The sequence below is a fragment of the Pogona vitticeps genome, chromosome 15 (assembly GCF_051106095.1).
Source record: "Pogona vitticeps strain Pit_001003342236 chromosome 15, PviZW2.1, whole genome shotgun sequence".
In the NCBI taxonomy this organism is placed as follows: Eukaryota; Metazoa; Chordata; class Lepidosauria; order Squamata; family Agamidae; genus Pogona; species Pogona vitticeps.
In genome coordinates this window covers 8956254-8962253 of record NC_135797.1, presented here as the reverse complement: position 1 = coordinate 8962253, position 6000 = coordinate 8956254, and positions in this window count along the sequence as shown.

Below are 6000 nucleotides of genomic sequence, written 5' to 3'. Positions count from 1 at the left end.
GAAGGTCCGGTCCTCAACCAACCCACTCAGCTCTTGTAAACTTCAAAGCCTGTGGCTTCCTTTAGGGAGTCAGTTCATCTCGTATTTTGTCTTCCTCTTTTGCTGCTCCCTTTCCCGTCTTTCCCCAAATCATTGCCTTTTCCAGAGAATCCTGGCATCTTATCACGTGGCCAAAACCGAACAGCCTCCGGTGCAACATTTTTTTGCCTGCAGAGATAGTTCAGGCTTGATTTGACCTTGGACCCACCAGGATGATCTTTCTGGCAGCCTTGGGGTATCTGAAAAGCTCTCTTCCAGCATCTCAGTTCAAACAGATCATCCCTCTCCCTTTCTAGCGGTCCAGCTTACACACCCGTACATGGTGATCAGAAATGTAGGACTGTAGATAAGTCTTGGTCTTAGTTCCCAATGACTTTGGAGACTTTCCCCAAAATCCATACTGTGGCCATAGTTTTGGTTAGGCTACCCAGAAGGTCCTAAAATCATCATCATTGTCTCAGAACTGAAAGGGACCCTATGGATCATCAAATCCAACCTGTTTTAAGGAGGCCCAGTGGGGGAATCCAGCTCCCGACCTGTGGCTCTGCAGCCACAGAATTCAATCGCTGAGTTATCCAGCAGTTCCTCTGTGCATGTTTTTTTTGAGATTATGGATTTCTTCACCAAGTGTAGCGCTTGTGCTTTTTGACATTGTAAGTTTAATGTCAATCAACCACTGGTCTTCAAAGTGGAAGCCTTAAAAAAGAGAAATCGCACACAAGAGGGGTGTCCTTCTAGGACAAGACAGGAATCTGGAAATGTTACTCCATTTTTGGACTGCAAAAAAAAGAGGATAATTAAATGTGTTGTAATCCAAATTACAAACACAACAGACAGGGCAGTGAAGGAGAGCGCTCAGTTGTATGCGTGCTGTTTTCAGAGGTAATGGCAGCAAAGGGCCTGCGGGCGGTCATCAGGTTTCACTCTGAAGGGCCTCCGAGCTTGCTAGAACAGGAAAAACAAGAAAAACCAACACATTTCAATTATCCATTTTAAAAAATACTAACAGCCCCACTTTTGGGGGAAAAACACACATGTAAAATGCCTCTATCCTGTGTGAAGTTCACAGATGTCCGTCCCTTTTGCAATTAGTGTCCTAGGGTGGCCTTCATATTGACACAACTGGAAATTGTTTCAGTTGGTTGATTAAAGACATCAAGTCAGAAGCCAAATGGAGTAGCCATAGCTGTTAAGCTGGAAGCAATGAGGCCACAAAAAAGTAAACCCCATTTTCAGGTGGTAGCAATCCCCCTTCTTTCCTCTCCCCGACAGACAACTTGGTCACCTCTGCTTTTTGTGTGGTTCTATTCTGTAGCCTCCCCCCCCCATTGACCAGCCATATCTGAATATGCCCCCTTTCCATAAATCCAAATTGGCGGAACCTCATTTGCCTAACAGGCCAGCGGTGGCTGCTGTGGCCTTTCAGTTTCATCATAGGGAGCCTCGGCTTCCGGTGGTACAAAAGATGGGAAGGTAAACTGGGCGGCCGCCCTGATGTGGCAGTGGGTGGAATACCACTTGGGTGCATCCGACAGGCTGCCTGGCATCTCTGTGTGGAGGGCGCGTGCCATTTGCATCAGGCAGCTGATATCTTGTGTCAGCCCTGAGATCCATGTATAGGTATGTGTGCGTGTGTGCATGTGTTTCTGGCTCTGTGATAAGTTATTGGGGGAGGAGCGAAATGGAGCACGTTGCAATGTTAGTCCTGATTTCCCTTTGTTATGGACTAAGGCACAACTAGCTCCCTGAATATTTAGGGATTCCAAATCTGTTCTAATTCTGGAAGAGGTGTGAGCCCCAGTTCCTCTCACTTTAGCAGTGAAATGACCCGGCCGTCGCAGGCTTCTCCGCCACAGAGGCTGGCAACTTTGCTTTTGCCAGTAGCAGCTACTAATTCACTCCTTGTTTTACTGTGAACTTTAAGGGTGCTGACCAGCGTGATTAACCCTGAACCTAGGGTTTAACAGCTTGGATAGTGTCCAGCAATTCTGGGGCTAAAACCTGGAATGGATTCACCATCCCTGTGAATCGCTGGCCTCCCACGTGGCATCAAATCAGTTTCAAAGACCTGTGAATTGCGGGAGTGGGCGAGACGGCATTACAGAGCATCTTTCGTTTTGGAAGTGTGGCAGACCTTCAGTGTGCAGGACAAGCTCCTACTGGCTTCTCTCCACTCCCTCCTGCCTGGGATCCATGCTACCCTCACCCGTGAATCCACCTGGCATCAGCCAGCAGCAGGGTTAAAAAAAAGAAAGAAAGTAGGAAATAATGGCAAGGAAAAAAGTTGGCTTCTGTGGGCCATATGCAGCCTGTAGGCAGGTTATGTTCCATCCCCATTCCTTCTGCAGGTCCCTTCCTGTGCCCATCATCACACTTGCTACCATAGCAAAGAAGTGCTGCTTTCATGCTCTCTGTGCTTGCTTTATTTACAAGTGGAACCACATTCCCGGAAGCTTTCCGGAAGTATGTAGATAAGACACGCAGAAAGCACACACCTTGTTTAAAGGTGGCACCTTTTGCAACAGTGCTGTGGCATATTCCCTGGGGAGAGGCTGCCCTCCCCAGCTCTCTCAGCTTATAGGAACTTTAAAGAGCCCACTGCTATGCCCGATCTGAGAAGCCCCCGGTTAGTCTTTTAAAATGAAGGAGAAAAAGACTCACCATTTCTCTCCCGTGCTTTTGCTACTGTCTAGCCACTTGGGTCATACTTATCCAATTCGGGGACCCCCTTCCGTGTCACAGCGACGTCCCCCTGAGCCGAGCACGTGCAATCCAAACCACCTAGTTTCCACTCGCCAGCGCGATCGATGAAGATGGCAGACATACCCACCACGTTGTTATGGATGAGGTGACTTATCAAAGCCTGAACAAAGAGGTCAGTCCTCCATCCCACCCTCGCTCCTAAGACGCAATGTAGCCAGTTTCCCTCTGTCAGGCGTGCACCAGTATGGGGGGGGGGGGTGGAAGGGGAGGAAAGAAAGCAAATCCTGAAAACAAAGCCAGTCTAGTAAGCAATACAGCGCTAGATCAGTGGTCCCCAACCTTGGGCCTCCAGATGTTCTTGGACTAGAACTCCCAGGACCCTTCACCACCACCACCTCTGCTGGCCAGGATTTCTGGGAGTTGAAGTCCAAGAACATCTGGAGGCCCCAAGGTTGGGGGAACCACTGCGCTAGATGATGTGAAATGCCTGTTCACATGGGTGAATGGGAATATGGAGAATTCCCACTAAGTTTGGCCTGAATCCTCCCTGAGGGTTAGCAATTGGAGTTTCCTGGGAAGGCTTGGCTTGTCATTGGGACTTCCTTCTTTTTGCGCTAGGAACTGGCTCTACCTCTCTGCCCTTCAAATCCAGCACTTCTAAACTTCCAAATTCCGGGGCGAACTATCGTGATCTGTAAGATGAGCAGGTGTGGTGTAGTGGGTAGCAGGGTGAACTAGGACCCTGAAAAACAGGGTTTGAATCCCCACTCAGCCATGGAAGCGCACTAAGGGAAAGGAACTGGTAGAATCGCTGCTTCCCTATCTCACTTACCTTGGAAACCCTATTAAGGCTGTTATAAGTTGATTCCTCTTAACAACAGCAGCAACAAAGGTGAACGAGGGCTTCTTGACCCCCACCCCCCCCCATAGCTGATCTCCAAATGTACCAATATTACTGTTCCCTGTCGTTTTGACGCTTTTTTTCCAAAGCCAGGAAACAAACCTGTTACAAATTAACCTTGCTAATTTATAACAAATAACAACAAATTACCAACAAAATGGGGGGGGGGAGATACAAAATTCTTTTAAAAAGCTGGTCTGTTACATAATTACAAAATGTTGGAAAATAGGGGGGGAAATAACAATAAAAGTTACAGTACCATCTAGACTTTACAGTTTATAATTTAACAGAGGATGACCTTAATTGTCAAATTAAACATTTACGTTTTGCTTACCCTCATTGACCTATTAACGTTTCCTCCCTCTGCCCCAGTATAGTGAGTGGAGTGGTGGTGTCTTACAGGATTGGACCAAGAATTGGTGGGAATGATAACTTGATCTTTCATCATCCTCATTAAAATAAAATAAAAGATGCTTTTCGCACTGACTCAAAGGCAGTTCTTAGGTTTCAAAGTTGTGAAGCCTCCTGCTCAACCCTGTGACTAAGAACAGGGGTTCCCCCCCCCCAAATGATGTGTTTTACCAACTGGTGTGGAAAATCTCCATGGTTTTTGATGTCTTCTGGCCAGATAACCACAATGATAATTCCAGTTTTCATTTTCCAAGGTACACTTAAGCTGCACCCACCAAAACCAAGTAAGCTGGTAAGGAGACTTGTGTTTCAAAAGCAGGCAATGGGCGCAGGGAGAAGGCTTCTGCAGAGCGATGGGCTGCCTTTGTCTCAATTACTGGGTGGAAATTTCCACACACATAGTACCAGTGGTGGTGGTGGTGGTGATGGGGGAGATGCTGTGGCACCTGAAAGACCAACGGCTGTGTTTTAATATAAGCTTTTGTGGAACATGCCGACTCCGTACTACCACGGGCGAAACTTTAAATCTAATCCCCATAGTCTGCCTGGAAACAGCTTTAAACTCACTTTAAAGCTGGTTGCAGACCTGACAAACATTTACCATGTTTTTTTTTAGATATTCATAATTTTTCTGTACTGTTCACAGGTTGCTGGTACATGCCTGACGAAGTGGTTTTTAATCCATGAAAGCTTGCATTAATGGTTTGATTTTTTTAATTGTTTGATTTTTTTTAGTGGTCTAAAGAAAATGTTGCATTAAATCTTAGAACTGCAGAGCTGGAAGGGACTCTGTAGGTCATCAAGCCCAGCCCCTGTCACGGACGCCCAGTGAGGAATTGAGCTCCCAACCTCTGGCTCCACAGCCACATTTCTAAACCAACCACTGAGCTATCCAACAGTTCTTCTACATTTGAATTACAGTGGTGCCTCGCATAGCGATTGCTCCGTTTAGCAATGAAATCGCTTTGCGACACATTTTTTGCGATTGCAAAAGCGATTGCTTTGCGATGTTTCCTATGGGGTTATTTTGCTTTGCGATGATCGGTTCCCTGCTTCGGGAACCGAGCATCGCAAAGCGACGATTTTAAAACAGCTGATCGGCGGTTTCAAAATGGCCGCCGGGTAAACAAAATGGCCACCCGCTGTTTTCTGGGATGGATTACTCGCCTAAGAGGCACCGAAAATGGCCGCGCTATGGAGGATCTTCGCTGAACAGTGAGTTTTAAGCCCATAGGAACACATTAATCAGGTTTTAATGTGTTTCTATGGGCTTTTTTTGTTCTGCAGCGATTTTTGCGGAACGAATTAACATCACAATGCGAGGCACCACTGTATTATTGTAATTTTTTTTTTTTCCAAGAAGGACACCTGTGGAATTTTCTTGCTTCAAGGGCCAGTCAACCACATTTGGCTAGGAGAAAGAAAGAGGAAAATGGATACCTCATTGTATAAGAAGCACAGCAGGGGGTGTTAAGAGAGTGCGTTTGTAAGACAGAAACAATTTCCAAGAAAAACTAGTCATGCAGATAGTGGTCACAGCCTGGGACACAAGGGAGGGAGTCCCATGATCTCAGTCATGGCAGAGAGAAAGTAGAAAATTATGAATGATTAACCATTTAATGGGCTGCTCTTTTCTCAGCTGTAAAGAACCTGCTGTCTGGGGAGGCTCAAAGCCAGGATCAAATAAAGGAACACCAAAAGTGTATTTAAACTGGTTATCAGAGGAAGGGACTGAGGAAGGTCCCTCAGGCCCATCCTAAGGTATTTTGGGCAATTTTAATGGTTCTCTGTAGAGCTTTTTTTGTCCGCTACAGAGCTACTCCCAAACCATGCCAGAATGCCATAGGTTAGGACACTCTCAATGGTGCTACGATAGTAGGACAGAAGTAAATGCTGTGATAAATTTAACTTGCCGAACATTCTCAGGAAATACAGCCTCTTCTGTG